Below are 21,798 nucleotides of genomic sequence, written 5' to 3'. Positions count from 1 at the left end.
ATAATGAGCAATAATAATCAATAAAAGCTACTTTTAATGCAGAAACGTAACGCCAGCTTCGAATTTGGACCGGTTAGGTAACGTTAATTCTTCTTAAATGAGCCGTACCGACTGCTTTGATTAATTTGATCCGGGCTGACACGGGGTTGATTCTCCCGGTCGAATCAATCATCACTGCACTGTTCGACTTCACCTGCCACGTGTTCTCTCTCATCATGCCACGTGTTAAGCTATATTTTTTCATGTATACAGATAGTCCCCCCACTTCCCGATCGAAAAAATTGAGGTCAGTCAGTGGATTTGAAATGTTACCCAGAATATCCTTTATTTATGGAGGGAGAAAGAATCGTTCGGATTGTTCATTAAAAAAAATCGTCAAATCAGGATTCAATGCTCCCACTGCGGAACGTCGGCGACCCTTCAATCATGATGATTGACATAAAGTTGTCGTTCATAAAAAGAAGTGCCCCTTAGAATTCCAATCGATTCATCTTTCCATTGTTGTGTATAAATAAGGAAAGTGGTCAAACCCAAATTCAATCAAATCTTTTCTTTCCTTATTCGTAAAACTCCTTAAAAACCCGTCTTGCTTTCATCTTTTCCTTTATTGTTTTTCCTTGAAAAGATTCCTCCATGTCTGCCTCATCATCTCACCCTTCTCCCAATCGTTCTTCTCATGATGACATTCCATCTCCTGAACGCCGTTTTGGAAATGCTCCAATCTCACCCTAAGTCAAGAGATTGATCTTAATTCTCACGCTACCGATTTTCTCCCATATGGGTTCAAATATCACGAGGACTTCATCAATCAGTTGAAGAAATTGACTCCTTCATAACTACTGACATTATTCCCAAGGTTCGTGAGGATTGCAACTTCACACCAGAAGTTGATATTGCCGCCGTTAACCCCGAAACCAGGATGAACAACCACATTGAGATTTTTTCTATGGTCTACACGTATCCTTTTGCAATAGGTTTCAAACTCCCAATTCACGAGATTATTGAAGACTTCTGCCGTCAATACCGAGTTTGCATCGGTCAAGTTGATCCCCAGGTTTGGCGCTTAATCTACTATATTCAACTTTTGGCCGACCAAGCCGGAATTGCATTTTCTCTTGATCATCTATTGCACCTGTATTCTCCTTGGGTTTTCCGAGGAGGATTAGTGCACCTATTTCCTCGTGGCAGACGCAGCCTGATCTACCCGGAAGATGATTTTGACTAGGGATGGCTTATAGGTTTATGATGATCCGAACTAGCCTACTACATCGTTCTACACCCGAGCCATTTCCGGAAGCGTGGAATAATACTCGTAAGTACTTTACAAGGGTTTTTTATATTATAATCACACTCCGCATTTATTCAAGTCTTATTTTTTTTTTGTATTCCCATTCTTTTTCAGCTGTTCCTATTGAGTTGGGGATTTTAGTCTGAATTTTTGAATGGTTAGTCGCTCTGCTACGTGCCTATCCCAATATGACCCAATCTTGGAGAAGTATGACCTCCGATTGATGGAGAGGAAAGAGTCACAGTGAGCAAAGCTAAACTTTACTAACTGCATACAACTTCGTGCCCCTTCTCTTCTTTTCATTCATCTTCTCATTGCAGGCCTCCCTGTGAGAAAGTCTACTACCCGAAAAGTCCTCACTCGAACAGTAGCTTTGTCAAACATCGTTAGCGCTGCTTCCTCCAGCCGAAAACGTAGGCTAAAAGATACATCCACTTCTTCTCCGGTAGGAATTGGTTCTAGAGTGCGGACCCGTCGTAGGCTTATTGAAGCATGGAGTAAAGCCCAACATAATGCTCAACACGGGGTGGTTTACATTAATGACGACGATGAGCAACAATAGGTCGGCAGTCCCAAGGATCTCTCGCCCGATGATTCCAAAGAAAGCCTTTGGGAAACCCAAGGTTTCTCCCTCCGAAATTTTCTAGGAAAGCCCTTTTGTCCTAACTTGTGAACCATCACAAAGGATCGTTGTTCCACCGGCTGAAATTGGAACTTCGGGCTTATTACCACGTCTTAAACCTCCTGAGCTTCGAATCCTCACTTGCTTACCTAGCCAATATATTCCTTTAGGTATTCATTCTACCTTCCCTACAAATTTGTTCACAAGTCCCCTATGTCTCTAGTTGACCTTTTTTATTACCCCTTTTTTCAGGGTCATGTGGCTGCTACTTCCACTGCAGACGTTACACAGACCTTTGCTCCTTCCCGTCGTGAAGTTAAACTAAGAGAACAATGACCGCCTGAGGGTTGAAGTAGAGAGGCTCCGAGTTAAGTTCGAGATTCTGATTCTCTCTAGGCCTCTTTACGAATGCGCTTGGAAGATGTAACTAACTCTCTAAGAGATCGGGAGAACTCTCTTCAAACTTTGACTTCATCCTATGTCTGTCTTTAGAACAAAGTGGCTAGATTAGAGAATGATTTGAACAACACTCAGGGCCAGCTTGTCAATGTTGAAGTTTCTCGGTAAAGCCTCCGAGCCCGATGCCAAAAATTACGACTCCATCGTGATTTAGCCATCTTAGAAACCCGAAGGGATATACTCGAAGAGGCTAATGCTGATGATTTTGACCTTCCCACATCGCTGCTTGAGGCGGAAATCGATTTGGAAGCTGTTGAACTGACTCTTGAAGATATCCAGGCACCGAGGGATTGATCGGGAAGTGAGGATTCTAACCCTTCACATGCTGCAGGAGCTGCTCCAAACACTTAGCCCTTGTATTTGTTCTCAACTTTTATAGTACAGTTGCTATTTTAAGCTTCCCCTCTTTTTATTTGGACAATAATTTATTTTTGTGGAATTTTACCATGTTTAGAATTTAAACCTGGGTTGACGATGGGATCGGGCATGCCGGTCCCTTTCGATGGTTTATAATATGATGGGGTCAGCTTTTCCGATCTTTTGATGTATCCTCAGTTTATAACGAATGACATGAGTTTGTATCCTTTCACAGAGACATTTCAATCAACTTTGAAATTCTTTTGCTTTCAGGATTTCATAATAACTCTTTGTTTTTTTTTTTTTTTTTTTTCACTTTAGCCGCATTCATTCCTACTTGCACCAAAATATTGCTCCAACTATAATGGACATTGAAAGTGAAGTTGCCGGGCAACTTGATTAAAGAAGATAACGTTTGAGTGATTCAGTTACAGAGGAGTGGATCTTGATGGTCTTCATGATATGTCTACTGATGAACTTGTTAAGCTCTTCTCCGTTCGTCCTCGCAGAAGGCTCCAGAGGGATTTGAAGAGGAATTACATAGCTTAGAAGACTTCTAGTTTAATTCCATCGAACTCACCCAGAAAGAGCTTTATCTTCCGGTCACTGCAATTTTGATGAGAACAAAGGGATGCTCTGGATGGTGATTAGTTTGAGATTAGTAATTTGTTGATACACTGCAATTTTTCCGTTGTTGATCTTATCTAAGGCTTTTTGTTGTACCTTTGATCTTTTAAAAAGTGTATTCCTAATTTCCAGTCATTTATCAATTATGACTTTTCTGAACCATTATGTTTCTTTATTGAAAAGCATAATGTTTGACCGAACAAGCTACCTTTAAGCTTTACTAGTAAATTTACCCGCGCTTCGGGCGGTTGAATAAAACATAATTTTAGTCAACTAATGATTTTTTTTTTGTTTCTCACCCGGTGTTCCGTATCCGCATTGGTCCCGACTATATTCGAATTCGCGCCGCGTAGAGTCCCATTCGAAAGAAAGCGCTCCCTACCAAGAATTTTTCCATACCCAGAACTCGAACACGAGACCCTTGATTAAGGGAGGACACAGCTCATCCGCTGCACCACATCCTTTGGTAGTAACTAACTAATGATAACATACTATATTCAACTAACCCACTAATGTAGTAATCTGTTTGTAATTGGGAACATTCTCATCAAATGCAATATCTACTGCATGCTTTAAACAAAGACCAAAACAATATGATCTTAGGTTCAGCAAACATTAAATATTTCTATAATAGTGAGGAAAAGCAACAAAAAAGGATCAAATTGAATAAAAGGTTGTTTTTTCAAATTGAAAGGATATTTCCTTTCCATTACTGATTGTGGCAAGTATTCACTCACCACTGCTCAAAAACGGAATCTTACTACATATCACCGACATTATAAACGCTTTCACGACTTCAGTCCCGTAGAAAAAATGCGCAATCTCAGATCATTATTGTAATCCCATGAGTCAAACCCTTCTTTACTCTTTCAAGAGCACTCTTAAACTAAAATGAGTAATTAAAAAAAAGATGATAAAATTAACACTAAAAAGAAAAAAGTATAACGAAACGATAAGCAAACCGCTATTCTTTTCTTATGAGTATGAAGAGGATCATAATCAGTCATATCAATATAATATGTTTTCTTTTATGATAATGTGTTTAGATATAATATGCATATATATATATATATATATATATATAATATAATATTTTGCAGTAATGCGTGCGCTGGCATTACTAAATTACGGAGACTTTAGTATAACACACAAGTTATTTGAACAGTTATATTCCATTATTAAATTTAGATTGGTTGTGGCATCAATAAGAGTAAAAATTAATTAAACAATAGTGAAAAAAACAAAAGGAAAAACTCCGTTAAACTAAATCCAATAAGAAACTTTAAAGGCATAGATAATCAAAGGGGAGTGTGGGAAATAAATCTCCATGTATAATGTTTAGGTAGTACATGTTATGCTTTCTGCGTAAATCATATGCAAGCGAAAATGCCAGTGGCACCTCATGTAGTCAAATAATCAAGCACTTGAATACCAAGCCAAGCAAGTACCGTCACCACTTTATGATTCCCTCAATAACTATTATGACCAAATTAAAAGAGAAAAGTGTAATTAAGCGTATAAATGAAATGAGAAAAAATTAAGAAAAAAACAACTCGTCAATTGAGAAGTAACAATAAAAATAATTAACAATTACTTTAGCGAACCTTAATAAGTGAATCACCACAAACAACAAAAGGTGCTACACTGTTGCAGCTTTGGATATTTGAAGAGCGGATAACAAAGTGCTCTTCACCTCATTGATAGTGAAGATTTAATAATGAAAATCAAGACGAAACAATTTTTTCAATGATTGAAAAGACAAATTCAAGTACTATAATTAATTTACGTTCTAGATTTCTTTTCCTCGGGCCATATATATGCCTTGAGAATTCTTGTGATTCTTATAAAATTCACTTGTACTATGTTTTAATGCAATGACATCAATATTATTCGGATAAATTTTATTTTTTTATGGTATGACTTCAATACTCAACAACAACAACAACAAAGAACCAAAGTGAAATCCCACATCGTGATCAAGAGTATTACTCCTACCAAGGAGGACGGCAAGTTTCCGAAAGACCCCGCTCAATAAAAGCATAAAAAGAAGTAAGGAAGAGATTCGGAAAAGAGATTCAAAGCGATATGGAAGAAATAATGCAGAACGTATAACACAGATAATCACAACACAGAAATAACAGATAATAGCAACAATCGGAGCACACAGGATAATCAAAGCATAGGAAATAACAGATAATAACAAATCGGAGCACAAAAAATTATATTGCAATAATGCGACTACTAATAAGAACGGATAACGAGACTATCTACTAGCCTTCTACCTTAATTTGGGTCCTCCAAACCCTCCTATCTAAGGTCATGTCCTCGGTAAGCTGTAACTGCGCCATGTCGTGTCTAATTACCTCTCCCCAATACTTCTTCGGCCTACCCCTACCTCGTCTGAAACCATCCATGGCCAACCTCTCACACCTCTGCACTGGGGCATCTGTGTCTCTCCTCTTTACATGCCCAAACCATCTCAATCTTTCTTCTCGCATCTTGTCTTCCACCGAGGCCACTCCCACCTTGTCCCGAATAACCTCATTCCTAATCCTGTCACTTCTGGTGTGGCCACACATCCATCTCAACATTCTCATCTTGACAACTTTCATCTTTTGAACGTGAGAGATCTTAATCGGCCAACACTCCGCCCCATACATTAGTAGGCCTAACCACTACTTTGTAGAACTTGCCCTTAAGTTTTGGTGGCACCTTCTTGTCACATAGCACTCCGGAAGCAAGCCTCCATTTCATCCACCCTACCCGATACGATGTGTGACATCAAATTGCCTTGCACAATAGACCCAAGGTACTTGAAACAACTTTTCTTCTCGGATGGCGTTACTTCCAAGTCCGCTCCCGAGGTGCTTCACCGAACTTACACTCCAAGATTTTTTATGTCTCCAATACTATTCGGATAAATTTGTAAAGAACAGAAGGGACACAAACAACGAAAATTTTTGCAATTCCGTGAGACTTAAGAAGTTTTTTGATGGCTATCCTTTTCAGCAAGTATCACCCAAAGTACTTTCATTGTCAAGATTTGTTAGACACAAGCTCCAAAGACACATAGATTACAGAAAAAATGGTGCAAAAAATAGTTTCGGACAAAATTTGCACCATATCTATCGTCTGAGATTTTTTCATTTGTGACTTTGTCTATAATCGCACAAATACATCGAATGTTACCGGCAGTTGTGCGATAAGTAAACATGTGACAACAAAAAAATAAGACTTAGACAATTACATAAGAGTAGGCATAAGATAAGTAAAGAAAAATACAGTACTTACCGAGTCCAAAGCCATAACATGGTCTTCAGGAATGTGATCATATTTTCCTAATAGCTTTGGAGTTTTTAATAGGAGGGTAACTAAAATTATAGTAAGTGGTAAAAAAAAAAAAGGAAAGGAAGATGAAGAGTGTGCAGTTATTGTCACTTAACCACCCTTCACTATTATCTTCTCCTAATAAAAGGAACAGTTACAGTCATTCATGATAAAAATGTACAACCCTTATAATTGACCATTAATACATTTTTTATGTAGGAAGGAGAAAATAAATTAATAGGAAATATAAAGATAAAAGGTCAAAAAAAGGAGAAAAAAGAGAAATAGCTTTCTAACTCATAGAAAGGTGCCACATCACCTTGTCTATGCCTAGCTTTATATTATATATAGATTTCTCTGGTGGCTATTTTCTACCTGCAGTAAAAAAAAAAAAAAGTTTGAATGAATTGCCATTTGGGTTAAATGCTTTCGAACGGATAATAAGTTTATTCGGGTTTAAGTACCTCCAAATTTATATATTTGCTATATTGGTCGGGGATTATCCTTCCGACTATTTTTTTTTTTTTTGAATAAGACCTTATAGTTATATTGATGAATTAGTCGTCTCCAATTCATTTGGGCATTCTTGCTTAAGTACAAGCTTCTAATTTGTGTATTATTCGAGTATATATACAACCCTCGATCATAACATATTTGAAAAGAAAAAGTCTATTTGACTGATAAATTTCTATCTTTTGTTGTACATTAAACTACCGGGAGTAAGTCAACAAAGTTACCCAGATTTTTAGATTAGCCGGCTCAGAGCCTGGCCAATAGTCCCTAGTACTACAATATTAAGTTTAAGACAAATGCTCCAGCTCTTTGACTTGAACGCTTTGGCTCCGAATGACCCTTTCTCCGTCCTCAAAGATTCTTGCAGTGGTTCATCTTCTCTCCTTAATATCACTTGAACAATTTCTGAGGCTTTGCTGTCCTAGGCAATCACACAACTCCAATTACTCATTCAAAGTAACACGTTTTATGTTGCTTGTTGACACCCAATTTTAACCCTCTGTATTTAAAAACTAACTTTTTAGACTTTCTAGTCATTAAATAGCACAAAATACTATTTTTATACATTTTTAACTTTAATATAATTTATTGATGATTGTCCTTATTTTTAAATAATAGGAATTTTTATCAATTTATTTACATTTTAAATAATTATTTTGTTACAAATAAGGCTTGTATATAAACAACATGCTAATACAAGCTTTTACTTCAATTAATTAGCGTGTCTCCTTAATTCAAATCACATTTTTTACTTTATTCACGAAATTACCTTAAATATATTTTTATACTTTATTATTTTAGTTACACTATTATTACATGGAAGTCGGAGGAACTAATTTTAAACACGTATAAAATTTAGCACATGGTTTTGAGAAGTCACAATCTTGTGAAGCCCATGGTTTTGGCACATGGGTTTGGCTAAAAAGTGGTTTACCTTTTCGCTTATATAAAGGAGGACTTCCCCTCTCATTTTTCTCATCACTTCACACTACTCACATACATTTTTCTTCTCTCTACACTCTCTAGATTTTCTTTCTATAGAAAGACTAGCAAGGCTAGCACTTTCTTCCTCTTTCTACATTTCTTTTTTAGTTGTCTTTATATTTCATTCATACATTGCTTCTTTACTTATTCATATATATTGCCTTTACATTTATTTACTTGCATTGTCTTTATATTTTTTTATCTATACATTTATTTATATACATTGTGTCTTTAAATTTCTTCATATATTGTTTCTATATTTTTGTATTCCCTATACATTTTTCTTTACATTTTACATACATTTTCCTTATACTCTCCACACTTTTTCTTTATATTATCTTACATCTATCTATTCTTTTATATATTTTTTATACACATACGTTATATACATATACATGTACATATTTACATTACTTAACTACTAAGAAAAGAAGGGAGCAACTTTTCATTAAAAGGAATGCACTTATTGTCACTACCAGAAATCGGACCTATAGCAACAGTTACTTTGCAACAGTTATAGAACTGTTGCAATAGATCATCTATTGCAACGGTTATTTGTAACGGCTTTGCAACCGTTGCAATAGATGGTCTATTGCAACGGTTTACTTGCAACAGTTGTAACCGTTGCTATAAACGTTCTGTTGCAACGGTTAATTTACAAATGCCTCTTTTGGGTTGACTCCCTCATTTTTGTTTTATTTTACATGTATTTATCTTTTGGTTATCCCTTTTCTTTTGTTTTTTAATCGTCCCATTTCTCCTTCACCTTTCTCTCCCTCTTCACCTCTGGTGTCATTCTCCGTCTCCATCTCTCTTCCAGGTAGCAGCCTCTTTGCTTCGGCTTCTACATATCCCAAAGAGTTTTTCAAGTTTCAACATTCAACCAGCCATGGCAGCACTATTCTTTCAAAATTCCCTCCCATATCCTTTCGATTGGTAAAATAGAGTTGTACATCTGTGCCAGCGCAAGTTTTCGCACCATCTCTTTGTCAAGTGGAACAGTTCATCGATCTCGCCAATTTTCAGGTCCTTTTTCCTATTATCTTCCTTTCGTTTGATTTCATTATATCTTAGGGCTTTTTTTTTTTGCTTCACATATGTGATAATTTAGGGTTTTTATGGATTCATTTGATTATCTGTTGGTGCTTGGTTACGTTTAGTGTTTTACAGATTTTTGTAGAACCTTTTTAGGTTGGTTGTGCTCTTCTTTTTCACTCTTATTTCAGGGAAAATAGGCCTATGTTATTAGCAGCAACAAGTCTGATTAAGTTATGTTCCCACTTTTTCATGAAAATTGTGCTCCCTCAATTTTGTTTTACTTGACAGGTATTTTAGATAATTTTTAGATGATGTCTTTGCTTCCTTTGGCTGCCTCAGCAACCTTACGTGCTCCAAACTGCTTTTACTTGTTTCCATCCAACTGATAGGTGTTTTTTCTCTTATGCAATAACTTTTGGTTCTAGTTGTATTAGTATTTTTCCCTTTATTTTCTGTTTTAGTGTGTGGAGATTGATTGAACAAATTGAATGGAGGAAGGTAAACATAAGCAGATTCACAGTCTAATAAAATATGAGAATATCGTCTTAGTTGAGCCCAACTAGCTCGTATTGGGACTTAGTTGTGTTATTGGTGGTTTCACCAGATTCTGTTTTACTACATTAAGACCTACCTACTTTTTGCCCGTGATGCCGAGGTCTATTTGTCATAGTATCTTGATTCCCTTCTTTTGAAGTTGAGCCAACTGTGAAAATGTGAGGAAACTTGATCAACTCTTACTAGCGCGGTAAAGTTGCTCTCAAGACACAACACTATGGTTTTTTGAGTTATTGGTAGTTTCACCACATATTAGCAAGTTGCACAAGGTCACTAGCTAGTCTCTCCTTGGAGGTGAGAATAACCTTGGTATTCTCCTTTAAGGGGTATTTCTACATTTACCTTTCAGAAATACATTTGAACTAATGAAATTTGCGTCTTTTAGAAACCATCGTTTTCTGTGATTTCCCTATCTATTTTCACACACCATAACAATTGTCAAGACTATTATGTCTATGCTTCACCTTTCTCTTCATCTGAGAACTAAAATTTTATCACAGGGTGTTGCGTACTATTGGGATTCAGGTCTTTTTTGCTACATAACTGATAAAACTTACAGAATTGTTTTGTCTGGCTGCATTAGCCATCTTGTCTCAATTTCTTAATGGTCAGTCCTGTATTTTCATCTTCTTTTCTATGCTTTCTAAGTTAACATGACCTCATAAAAGCAAAAGAATCAGAATTACACTTTTCTTGAAAATCTTAAATCTGGAATTTTGTATACACATGGTGTTTCCCTGTTCTTTTCGATTCATAATATTTAATTAGATCAATTTAAGCAAGCTTTAATTACATGTATATAGAAGGGAGCTGGTTCTCTCTGTCTAATACATTTCATGCATTACCCTACCCCCACCCCCTTTAACATGTAATTGTTTTTGCAAATGGATAAAATATGGCAGGAGAACTATGCTAAAACTACACTATCATCAATCATCCATATCTCATATTGTAAGTTAAACTAGTTCTGAGATATTTTCCAGAGTGCCTTCTTATTTCACTCAGTTTGAGTTTTTTCTTTTCAAGAACTTTTTATTTGGGAAAAGAATATGTTAAATATAGTTGAATGCGAAAACAAAGTGATAAAACTGAAGCCAATGCAAGTAAAACTGCGGAAATTAGAATCTATACCAAAGAATTACATGAGAAAAAATAAAGTAGTCTTTTTGTACTAAGCTTGGAAAAGGTTTCACGAAAAGAAAAGAATTATAGGAAGAAACCTTAAGAGTGCCTGCAATAAGCATATGAAACAAGCATTGTGGTAGATTGTGGTAGACTTACTAATCTGCAGTCTATTTGTCAAGTAGATAAACATTCTTATCACATGCGATGCTCTTCCAGGTACGGTCCTCCGAGTGCCGTCATTATGAGCAAGTTTTAGAGAAAACAATTATGACCTTTGGGTCTCTTCCCCTTAATTTCTTTCTTGATTTGCTACTGATATTGGAAGCACATGAGAAGGATGTATTTGTGATGTGTACGATAAAGTCATAAAAAAGAGCTACCATTACTTGTGGTCTCGCTTTCATTCTATTATCTGGGACAAGTTCGGACCGAGAGAAGTTTGCCAAAAAAAAGGTGTATATGTAGCATTTATGGAGTTATCTACCAAAACAATTGTTTGTTACAAAAAAAATAAAAAGGCAAATGGTAGCTATTCATGTCAATTAACAAGCACAAAATATAATGATGTGTAGTTATATATAAAGATACGTACTAGTGTGTGTTTCATTTGCAGGTGTAATTTTGTACTTTGGTGAAATTTGCTTTATTTTTATACAGAGGAACACCTATTTTAGTTCCATATGTGTGTGTCTCTTTGGTGTACTTTTTATGAGCTTGATTCTCGCCTAGACATGCAAAACTTTGACTTGGTTGAGTAAACACTTTGGCGATCAAACGTTTATGAACCAGTAACCGGTATAAATCTAGTTTAGTGTGGCTAGTTTATTGTACTTTATTGAGTTTGGTACTACTACTTGTATCACTTTGTCACCATGTAGAATAGCTTGTTCCTCAAATTGTTCTTATAACAGATGTCTTAAAAACTATTTACTCTAATTAGCATGTAGAATCTATGTAGTGTTATAGATTGTGACTAATGTAGTTTTTTCTGAAACGAGACCAATAACAAGGCAGAACAAGCAAAAATGTACTCACACTAGTAAGTGCTTTCGTCTATCTTCTTTTGCCTTTTCACCACAAATTTTTAGCTAGCTTGAGTTTAGTAGCTCCTCATTAAATTTTAATGAGTTCAATACTATGTGGAAATGTAATAACCTGGTATAAACAAAATTTCTGTAGACACTTACTTAGAGCTATAACTATTTAAGACAAAACTTCAAATGAATGGACAACAAAGCTATCAAGTATTTATTGCTTAAGGACATTAGTATATAACCGTTGTTGTATACATTAGTAGAATCGTTGCAGAAAATTATCAGGAACAAATCTCTTTACCAGTTCATTCTTATGTTGATCAAGATTACTAATGACTGCAAAGATTAAATATAGGTGAAAAAAAAAAGGATATGATGAAATTCCTTATTTAATGTTAGGAATTTGAGTTACTATAAAGTTGGTTCAACTTCAGGATTTCTCGAATTTTTAGATTCTCATATCATCTTTTTTCTTATCGATTAGTGTAGCTATTGGAGCTATAAGTTCTTTCTTCTTCCTATTTACTCATTGAAATTTTTACTTTTCATTATCTGTATTGAAGAAGCAAAGCACTTTCAGAGCATAACTGGACTGTGCCGGACAGGTTAACTTGATACTTTTTTGCATCTCCTTGTCCAGCGTGTGTATAATGTACTACTTCAAATTTTGGCAAAGTCCTAAGATACTCTTTTTTATCATATATGCAGAGACTGGTAGATCAAAAGCCAAATCGGATTAAGAATCCAGTATTGGTTGATCGTTGTAAGACCTTCGGATGTTCAAGGAATTCTTTTTTCTTTTTGCAGACTTTGCAAATTAATGTATGTTGACTCTTGAGTTGTATTATAAATTTTGCTTTTTTATATGGATAAAAATAGTTGGATTGGATTATGATTCTTTTTGATAAATATTATTTTCTTGGTTTATAGCTAAGTTCAGTGTATTCATGATTCTATTAGTATCATATTTAAGGGTGCATTGGTACTTTAAAAAGCCGTTGTAATAGATTCCATCAAGTGCTGCAATTGTCTCATTTAACCGTTGCAATAGCTCGTAGTAGTTGATGCATATGTATCCTGAACCGTTGCAATAGCATCAATAATCTGTTGCGATAGCCTCAATATATCCTGACATAAAATGATATGACAACGGTTTTGAACCGTTCTATTACACTGAAGAACCGTTGCAATATGGGAGCCTATGGCAATGGTTCAATAACCGTTACAATAGATATTCTACCGCAACGGTTCGGAAACCGTTGTAGAAAACCGTTGCAATAGACCTATTGCAACGCGATCAGATGTAACGGTACCCTAAACCTTTGCAGCAGGCCTATGGCAACGGTTTTGATATCTATTGCAACGGTTTGCAAGGGTGGTGATGTTTGGTCAAAATGTATATATTTACTCATTGTTGCCTCACATTGTAGTACTTTTAATTGTCCTTTGAGTATTAATAATGATTTGTGCTTAGTATTATATTTTTATTATGTAGGAATAAAGCAGGATGAAGATGAATAATTTGGAGCAAAATTAAATAAAACGGGAAGAAAAAAAAATAAAGGAAAAGGAAGAAAGACAAAGTGGATTGTGTCATGATGCTTTAATGATTTGGCAGGATTTGGATTCATTTAAATTGTTAAACAAAAGAAAAGAATTGAAGGGGTGCATACAAGTTTTATCTGCGTGGCAAGCAATTGAAATTGAAAGGCAGCAAAAGCCGTACTTGGAAGCAAAACGAATTGGTGCATGAGTTCAGTGGGCGTCGCTCATACATCGCCCGAAATTCAGTTCTCTGAATAATTTTCTAGTCTTCCACGTTGCACCTGCGATACGGGTGTGACGCGAGCCCGCTATTTTTCCCGATCCATATTTTATAGGATTTTATCTCCTCTTCTCTGTAATACTCATTTTTACATTTTTATTTGGATGATTTGTTATTTTTCTTCCATGTCTATGTGGAGCTAACTCTTTAGTTCTAGGGTTTGGGTTCAAACATAAAAGTTGACGTTTGATTATCGTTTACATATATTGGTTTTCCATCTTTGGGTTATTTATTTACTAGTAAATGTTATAAAGACTGATCCGCGTTTCGCGCGGTTCAAAATATAAAAAAATTAAACATACGTACCTCTAATATATACATAAAAAAAAAAAAAAATTAACCTTGTAAAAACAAAGATTTTTTCCGCCGTTATGAATACCCTACGACTATATATTTTTTTTATAGAATATTTTTTTTCTTATTGAACATTTAAATAATCAAAATGTGAATCTTTGCAACAACTAAAGTATCTTAAAATTAACTTAAAACAAATAATTCAAAATTTCAAGTTTATAATTTCAACTCAGAAAAATTTCATAAAACTTATATTTGAAAAACGGAGCAAATCAAATCATAACATAATCTTATAAAAACACAATAATTTTTTTTTCTTTTGCATCATAAAACAAAAATCCTAAAAGAAAATTCAAAAATATTTTCCTCTAGTTTCATCATTCAAATATATTAAACTTCACGAAATATTTTATTTTAGGCTAAATTACTTCTTATATATATGTAGGAAATGTATTGTGGTACATAATTTTATTGTTTAATACATATATATATTCGATATATGCCGTAAATTAGAATATAATTATCTTCAAAAGATTTTCTTAATGTAAGAATAAAAGGGCAAAATAAAAGGCAACCAAATAAGGAAAGTAATATGGAGTAGTACTTGATAAATTCTCCAAATTGAGGGAATGCACAAAGGGCACAAGTTTTGGCTACAAATGGACGTGAATGATGCAAATTGATCCGTAAAATCCTCATTTTATTCCAAATTTTATGCAAAATCCCTACAATTCTTCCTCTCTCTTATATTCTTTTTACCATCCCAATACTTCCATAATCATTTTATGAATTCATCAAGAAAGTAGTTAGTACAATGTAAAGGAGTTCAAAAAAAAGAAGGACAATAGCACTACTTATTAGATCCTTCTTTAGCTTTATTGCACATTCTTTAGTACAAGAACATAAAATAAAAAACGTCCATGAAATCTTACATACACTCTCTTTCGCTGTCCTATCAAACTCATCACCAACTTTCTCTCTAAACCTTGAACAATTAATGTTGACGTAACGAAGATGGGCTTACGGGAAACATCAGCGAATTCGTTGCACGAGATTCTTTTCTTTTCTTCTTGCTAATCCTTTGAAAGCAAGAGTGAAGACCACAAAAGAAAGAGGTGAGCCAAAAATCTTATATTTACAATAACAAAGCTGATTTTGAAGTGGAAGAGGATGTGTGCTTGACTCAAATGCTACTGAAATAATATTTATAGGTCTAACGCTAGCTGTAATTATATTTACGTTATCAATGATCAATGTAATGGGACTTAATGAGAGTAGAGGAACGTGGGCCTAAAAAGAAGAAGAAATAGATTCATCAAGAATGGAGGAAAGTTTTGATAAAGAAGGAACGTGGGTGTAAATGACTACATAGAACGTGGGTGTAAATTACTACATAAATGATAACATTAAGTAATGATGATAAATAAGGTGTATTTGTTTATTTGCTTGCAGATCTTCTAAACCTTTAAATAAGGGGAAAAAATCAAACTGTAACAAAGGTTTTAAAAAAAAAAACTGAAGACAAAGAAGGCAAAAGGTTTCTTAAAAAATAAATAGAAGTAATAATGAAGAAAGAGAAAAATTAAGTGCTCCTAGTATTCTGAAGATTATTGTAACATAAAATAAGGAAATAATTCAAAAAATTGAGAAAATAGATAAATAGGAATGGAGGCCAAAGAGAGGTGCCACATCACCTTGTTTATGCCTAACTTTATATTATATATAGATTGTTGGTCTTAATTGTTTGATTATATTTCCAATAGTTGAACACTATCTGTGGGGTGTGAATTGAATTAGGGATAGGGAATTTGCATGCGTAATAAGAATAAATAGAGTTTGTTCGAGTAATCGTTTCGCTAATGAGGATAGGAATATACCCTTTAGCCTTGATTAGTTGAATACAGAGCTATAAATGCGTTCTTGTTATTTTCTAATGACCATAGGAATATAGGCGTTAGAGTAACATCTACAGGCTTGTGAGCAACTCGAAAGATACTCATAAAGCAATAATTAACCCGTCAACTAGTAACCCAGGAAATAAAATAGATGTACGATTAGAAGGCTCAATTGGAATTTTAGTGATCATAACCTTAGATTTATCTCTTCTCCGATAAAAATCTGCTCTTTCTTGGTTGAAGTTCATTATTTGCTTTCTTTTATTTTTAGTTAGTTTATAAGTATAACTTTGGATAAGCCTGTCAAGTGGACCGGGTCGGGCCGGGCCATAGTTAGTGGGCCGGGTTGGGGTCGGGTTGGAGGAGGGAAAAGTGTCCCCCCCTACCCAGTAGGGGTACACAATGGGCTGGTGCCGGCCGGGTTTTAGTTAGTGGGCGGGCCGTATTTAATTATTTTAAAAAAAAATTCTAATACTAAAATTTATTAAGTTTGATACTTTAAAATCTATTTGTTGTCAACTTTATTTTAACCATCAAGTTCCTTAAATTATACTTTGGTCATATACTTTGGTCATACTTTCAATCTATAAATACCATTCATTCTTCTCCATATTATCTCACAATTTCCTACTCTCCTCTTTCCCTAAATTTCCTACTTATCTAAATCTCTCTCTCTCTCTCTCTATCTCTCTCTCTCGCTCTCTTCCAACTTCCAATTTCAAATTTCAAAATTTAAATTTAATGGATAATGATAATCCTCCACCTCCTCCTCCAATCCGAAGATCAATTTCAAGTCCGGTGTGGTTGCATTTTGAGCGAGTAAACGAGAAACATGTTAAATGTCAACATTGTGGTCAAATATATCTCCATAAGTCCGAACCGATTTTTTGGGGGTACCGGTCCGTTACGTAGGCACTTGGACAAAAGGCACAAAATTGAACTTTGAAGTTTATCTCTTCTTAAATTTCTCCATCGATGCTAGTATTTTGAACTTTTCATTTATAATAAGTTAACCGTTTAAGTTTTTATGTTGTGCATTTGCAATGTTATCAATTTAAGTTTGAAGTTTTATTTTAAATTACTTATGTAGTCTTGTATCACATTCTCAACTTTTTATAATTTTTAGTACTTAAATAGCCGTTGGGAGTCTTCATTCCAACAACATATTCAAGATATACAAAAATATACCATTAACATATACAAGATATACATAAATTAGGAACTTTTTTTTTGCTATAAATAAGCTAATCTTTTTAATCCAAAAAAAAGGTTCAAATGAAATCACACAGTAACTAAATGGGAACAATGCCCATGAGTTTTGATACTAAACTAAAGTTCTTAATTTAATTATCTCATCTGATCCTAAGTCCTAATGTCATGTGCAGATTGTCACCTCTCCATCATCGGCGGAGACATTTCAAATACGCTAAAAAAATTTAATTATTATTATATATAAAATATTGAAACTAATAAGATCTTATACATTGGTTGTTCTACATTTTCGTACTTCATCACAATCTATCTTCCAATTTCTCTGTGAGTTGATCCTTTTATTTCATTTTAACGATTCTGTAAACTCAGCTATCAGTAGGGATGACTGATGACACAACATTTTGACATAACTATCTTCCTTTTAATTATGCTAATTGATTATTTTTATAATAATATCCATGATGCTCAATAGTGTTATTATATTAATTTGCTCGAATCATGTTCATGAAAAGATATTTTCTCTGCCACCATAATTTTTGGTGTTACCAACTTATTTTTTATAACAAATAGGAGAAAAAAGAACAAATGGTGGAAGTTACGAAATCTGTCATATATATGTAAAAATGCCTATTTATGATTTAAAAAAAAAAAAAAATTCGAAGTGGGCCGGGCCGGGCCCTTGATGGGTTTTGCCATTGATGGGCCAGAATCGGCTGTTGGTGGGCGGGCTAAATGGCATGTCCGGCCCCAATTTTTTCCACTAGCCCGTGTACCACCACCCTCTTACCGGGTTGGGGGGGGACCGGTTATTGGCTTTGGTTAGGTGGGGCGTTCTCGGGCCGACCCGGCCCAATTGACAAACTTAACTTTGGATTTTATTTCTTGTTTGGATAATTAGCATTAGTTTAATTTAGTTGTCGGTTAATTATAAGTTCCTGTGGGTACGATATCTGGACTTTAACATAGAGCATCATGACACAATCCACTTTGTGTTCTCTTCCTTTTCCTTTTTTTTTTTTTTTTTTCTTCCCATTTTATTCAATTTTACTCCAAATTTGTTCATCTTCATCCCGCTTTATTCCTAAATAATAAAAATACAATATTAAGCACAAATCATTATAATTAATACTCAAATGACGATTAAAAGTAGTAAAATGTGAGGCAACAATGAGTAAATATATGCATTTTTGATCGAACATCAATAGAACACCTCTTCTTGTTGTTATTTCCCTGTCATGTCATAATAATTGTGTAGCTATAAGATTTTTGAAACGTGTTGTATTAAACATGTTATAGCATCTGTGTGGCTATAAAAGATTCTCATTAAGAGTACAATGGTAAGTATAAAATTAAAATTTCAAACATAAAAGTGTGTCACTCTTTTTGGAACTAGCTAATAAGAAAATAGTACCGTCAAACGAATTGAAACGGATGGAGTACTAAATTGAAGAATTTCTTCAAGTATATTGGTTTTAGATATCGCTTTCAAGCTTTTTGAATGGGATTTTAACGCTAGTGCAAGAGTTTCTGTTGTGTGACTACAAAGTCATAAGCTCGAGCTATGTGAAAACATCTTACAGAAATAAAACGCCGTTGTATAGAAATGTTTTAATTAATCCTAACTTGCTCCAACCCACTTCGACCCTTTCAAAGATTCATATTAATGTTCTGGCAAACCACCTTCCTTGTGTCACATTCACTAATACCTTAATTCTTTCATCAAGGTGTAATTTGTCCAAATAAACATTTAAGACTTACGGGCCGGGGCCTTACAAGTGCAACCTAAGTGAGGCGAATCACCCACCTTGTGCTTCTCTAAACTTCAGGTCTTGAACGCGCCTCAAAGGAAGGAGCCTTTAACAATTTAGATCATGCATCAACTGATTTGAGTAGGGTAAATCTTTACTAGTTGGATAAAACTTCCAAGTCTTTAAGTTTTACTAACATTTATTAAAAGTCTTCAGTCAATATGGAAGCGTCAAACTGGAAAATAGACTTGTCAAAGAAGAAAAATAGCATTTGCTTAGTTACAAAGACACTACCACCAAATAAAATTCCCTCTATAAGACTTGGTTAGAAAGACACTTGCCTATTTTTCCCTCTATAAAAAGAAGAACAAAATTCAAAAGATCAAAACCACCAAATAAAATTCATAAACATAGTAAAGCGATAAACAGAGAGAACCAAAGTTGGGAGATGGCAGAAGTGAAGTTGCATGGTCTTTGGTATAGTCCATTTACTCACAGAGTTGAGTGGGCCCTAAAGATTAAGGGAGTGAAATATGAATATATAGAAGAAGATCTACAACATAAGAGCTCTCTACTTCTTGAATCCAATCCAATTCACAAGAAAATCCCAGTGCTCATTCACAATGGAAAGCCCATTTGTGAGTCAATTGTAATTGTTGAATACATTGACGAGACGTTTGAAGGTCCTCCAATCTTGCCTAAAGACCCTTATGATCAAGCTTTCGCTCGTTTCTGGCTAAGTTCCATGATGAAAAGGTATGTTCTTTTCACCGCTATATATCCAGTTAATTTGAAATATATTTTAGTCATATAAGTACATTTAATTTAGGTGGTACGTCTTTAATGAGGTTTTTTTTGTAATCATGTAGAAATTTATATACCAGTAGATACTATAGCGAATTTCTAATATTTCATTTGTCCCAATTTGTGACATTCTTTCTTTTTGGTCTGTTCTAAATAGTATGGTGCTTTTGTATGTTTAAAAGTAGTTCGTTATTGAAGCTTAAGTATTGAGTGTTATAATTTGTCAGGGGCCAGCAGTGGGGAAATGTTTCTTTCACAGAGGAGAGGATGAAGAGAAAGTTACAGAGGAAGCTTGTGAGATGCTGAAAGTTCTTGATAATGAGCTCAAGGATAAGAAGTTCTTTGTGGGCGACAAATTCGGATTTGCTGATATTGCTGCAAACGCTGCGGCACTTTGGGTAGGAGTCTTTGAAGAAGCCTCTGGAGTAGTTTTGGTAACGAGAAAAATTCCCAAATTTTTGTGCTGGGAGAAATGAATACATTAAGGGCCTGTTTGGAAAGCCACCCCTCTTATTCAATTTTGAAGTTTCAAGATTTTGTGTTGCAATAAAAATGATAATTATGGAATTATACCCACTTAGAATCTACTTACTCTAGATTTTGTATTCAATTCTTCGGATTTCGAGAGTTGTTGCTCCCAACGCACACGCAAGTATACGCGATCGTACAAGTAATATAGGATTTTTTTAAGTCGCATAATTAACTATTTATCAAATTAAACTAATGCTTTATCTACAAGAAATAAAATCTCAAGATTATATTTATAAACGTAAAAGAAAGCAAATAATGAACTTCAACCAAGAAAGAGCAAATTTTTATCGGAGAAGAGATAGATCTAGGATGACCACTAATAATCCCGTAAATGGGTGTAATTAGAGACGGGTGTATTCTCTCGAACTACTCCAAGCCCGCCTCTCTAAGAGGGGGGGGGGGGTAGCGAAACGATTAAATCGAACAAACTCTATTTATTTCTATTACGTAAATTACACCCGCACCACGATAGTGTGTTAATTACAATAAATAACCCAAAGATAGAAAATCAATAGGTTACATTTTAGTTTGTTTCATTCTTTTTTTTTAATTATTTTTTTTTATTTTTTTATTTTTATTATTTTAATTTATTTTTTATTTCTATTATTCTAATTTCTTTCTTATTTTTACTTTTTAATTATTTTTATTTTTTAAAATGTATTTTTCTTTTTATATTATTTATTTTTTCATTTCCTTTCTTTCTCATTCCATCACACCATTTACTTCTTGAATATAATATTAAGTACAACACAATATAATAGTACTCAAAAAATGTAATTTAAAATGTGAGGCAACAATGGGTAAATATATGCTCATTTTTTTATTCATTTAGCATAACCAACAATGTTATTATTCTAATTTTTGAAACTACATCTCTTAATATTGGAAAGAATGAGTAACATTAATCATGAAACAAGTGCCCTCACAAGAAGAAATGAATATTTAAGAACTTAGCATCAAAGCACAACTCTCACACTCACAAGGAAATTCACATGTATGCACAAAGAACCATAAGCTTGCCCATTAATCTTTACTAATTAAGTGTGCTAGAATCAAATAGGACTTTAACGGGTTATAATGGTGGCTAGGGGACGGGTTGTAATAGGTTATAGACTTATATTTTCCCTTTCATCTTTTCAATTATTTATCAATTATTTCACAAGTATTTCTCATCATATCAAGAATTATTGTGAATTTGACATAAGAGTATTATGTTAAACTTTTTTCTTTTTTTCTTGATTTCAGATTTTGAATTTAGGTTATATTTTCAATTTTAAGTTATTTGCTTTCACATTACATGTTGTTTATTTTTCATTTACATTTGATGTATTTTTTTAAGTATCAATCAAGATGGATCAATTCTATTCGTTTGAATAATGTTATGGCATTATATTTATAAATATTTTTTTTGTCAAACATCCAATCCATGACGTTCTCAAGAAAATCAAAAAAAGTCTTCTTTTAAGTTTTATAATTAATTAAAATTAAATATTATTAATTTGAAATATATATATATATATATATATATATATCAATTATTTTTTACGATACTAGTTACAA

The 21,798-nt window shown here is 34.1% G+C and overlaps 2 long non-coding RNA genes and 2 pseudogenes across 3 annotated transcripts; 3 read left to right on the top strand and 1 right to left on the bottom strand.

Annotated features, from left to right (window-relative positions):
• The first annotated feature begins 331 nt into the window (after window positions 1-331).
• Window positions 332-2,962, top strand: LOC132057070 (uncharacterized). 2 transcript variants are annotated; one of them, XR_009415064.1, is made up of 4 exons: window positions 333-1,312; window positions 1,403-1,531; window positions 1,609-2,080; window positions 2,163-2,962. It is a non-coding gene; the product is annotated as an uncharacterized LOC132057070 (long non-coding RNA). The 2 variants fall into 2 exon arrangements; XR_009415063.1 differs by having other exon boundaries at window positions 332-1,312; window positions 1,403-2,080.
• Window positions 2,963-5,530: 2,568 nt separating this feature from the next.
• On the bottom strand, window positions 5,531-6,119 carry LOC132058472 (uncharacterized; annotated as a pseudogene).
• Window positions 6,120-9,116: 2,997 nt separating this feature from the next.
• LOC132057067 (uncharacterized) lies at window positions 9,117-11,476 on the top strand. Its single transcript, XR_009415062.1, has 2 exons — window positions 9,117-9,203; window positions 10,673-11,476. It is a non-coding gene; the product is annotated as an uncharacterized LOC132057067 (long non-coding RNA).
• Window positions 11,477-19,312: 7,836 nt separating this feature from the next.
• LOC132057926 (probable glutathione S-transferase) lies at window positions 19,313-20,304 on the top strand (annotated as a pseudogene).
• The last annotated feature ends 1,494 nt before the right edge of the window (window positions 20,305-21,798 follow it).

The sequence above is a fragment of the Lycium ferocissimum genome, chromosome 5 (assembly GCF_029784015.1).
Source record: "Lycium ferocissimum isolate CSIRO_LF1 chromosome 5, AGI_CSIRO_Lferr_CH_V1, whole genome shotgun sequence".
In the NCBI taxonomy this organism is placed as follows: Eukaryota; Viridiplantae; Streptophyta; class Magnoliopsida; order Solanales; family Solanaceae; genus Lycium; species Lycium ferocissimum.
Note: the sequence above shows the minus strand (reverse complement) of the source record. Positions and strands in the feature narration are given on the sequence as shown.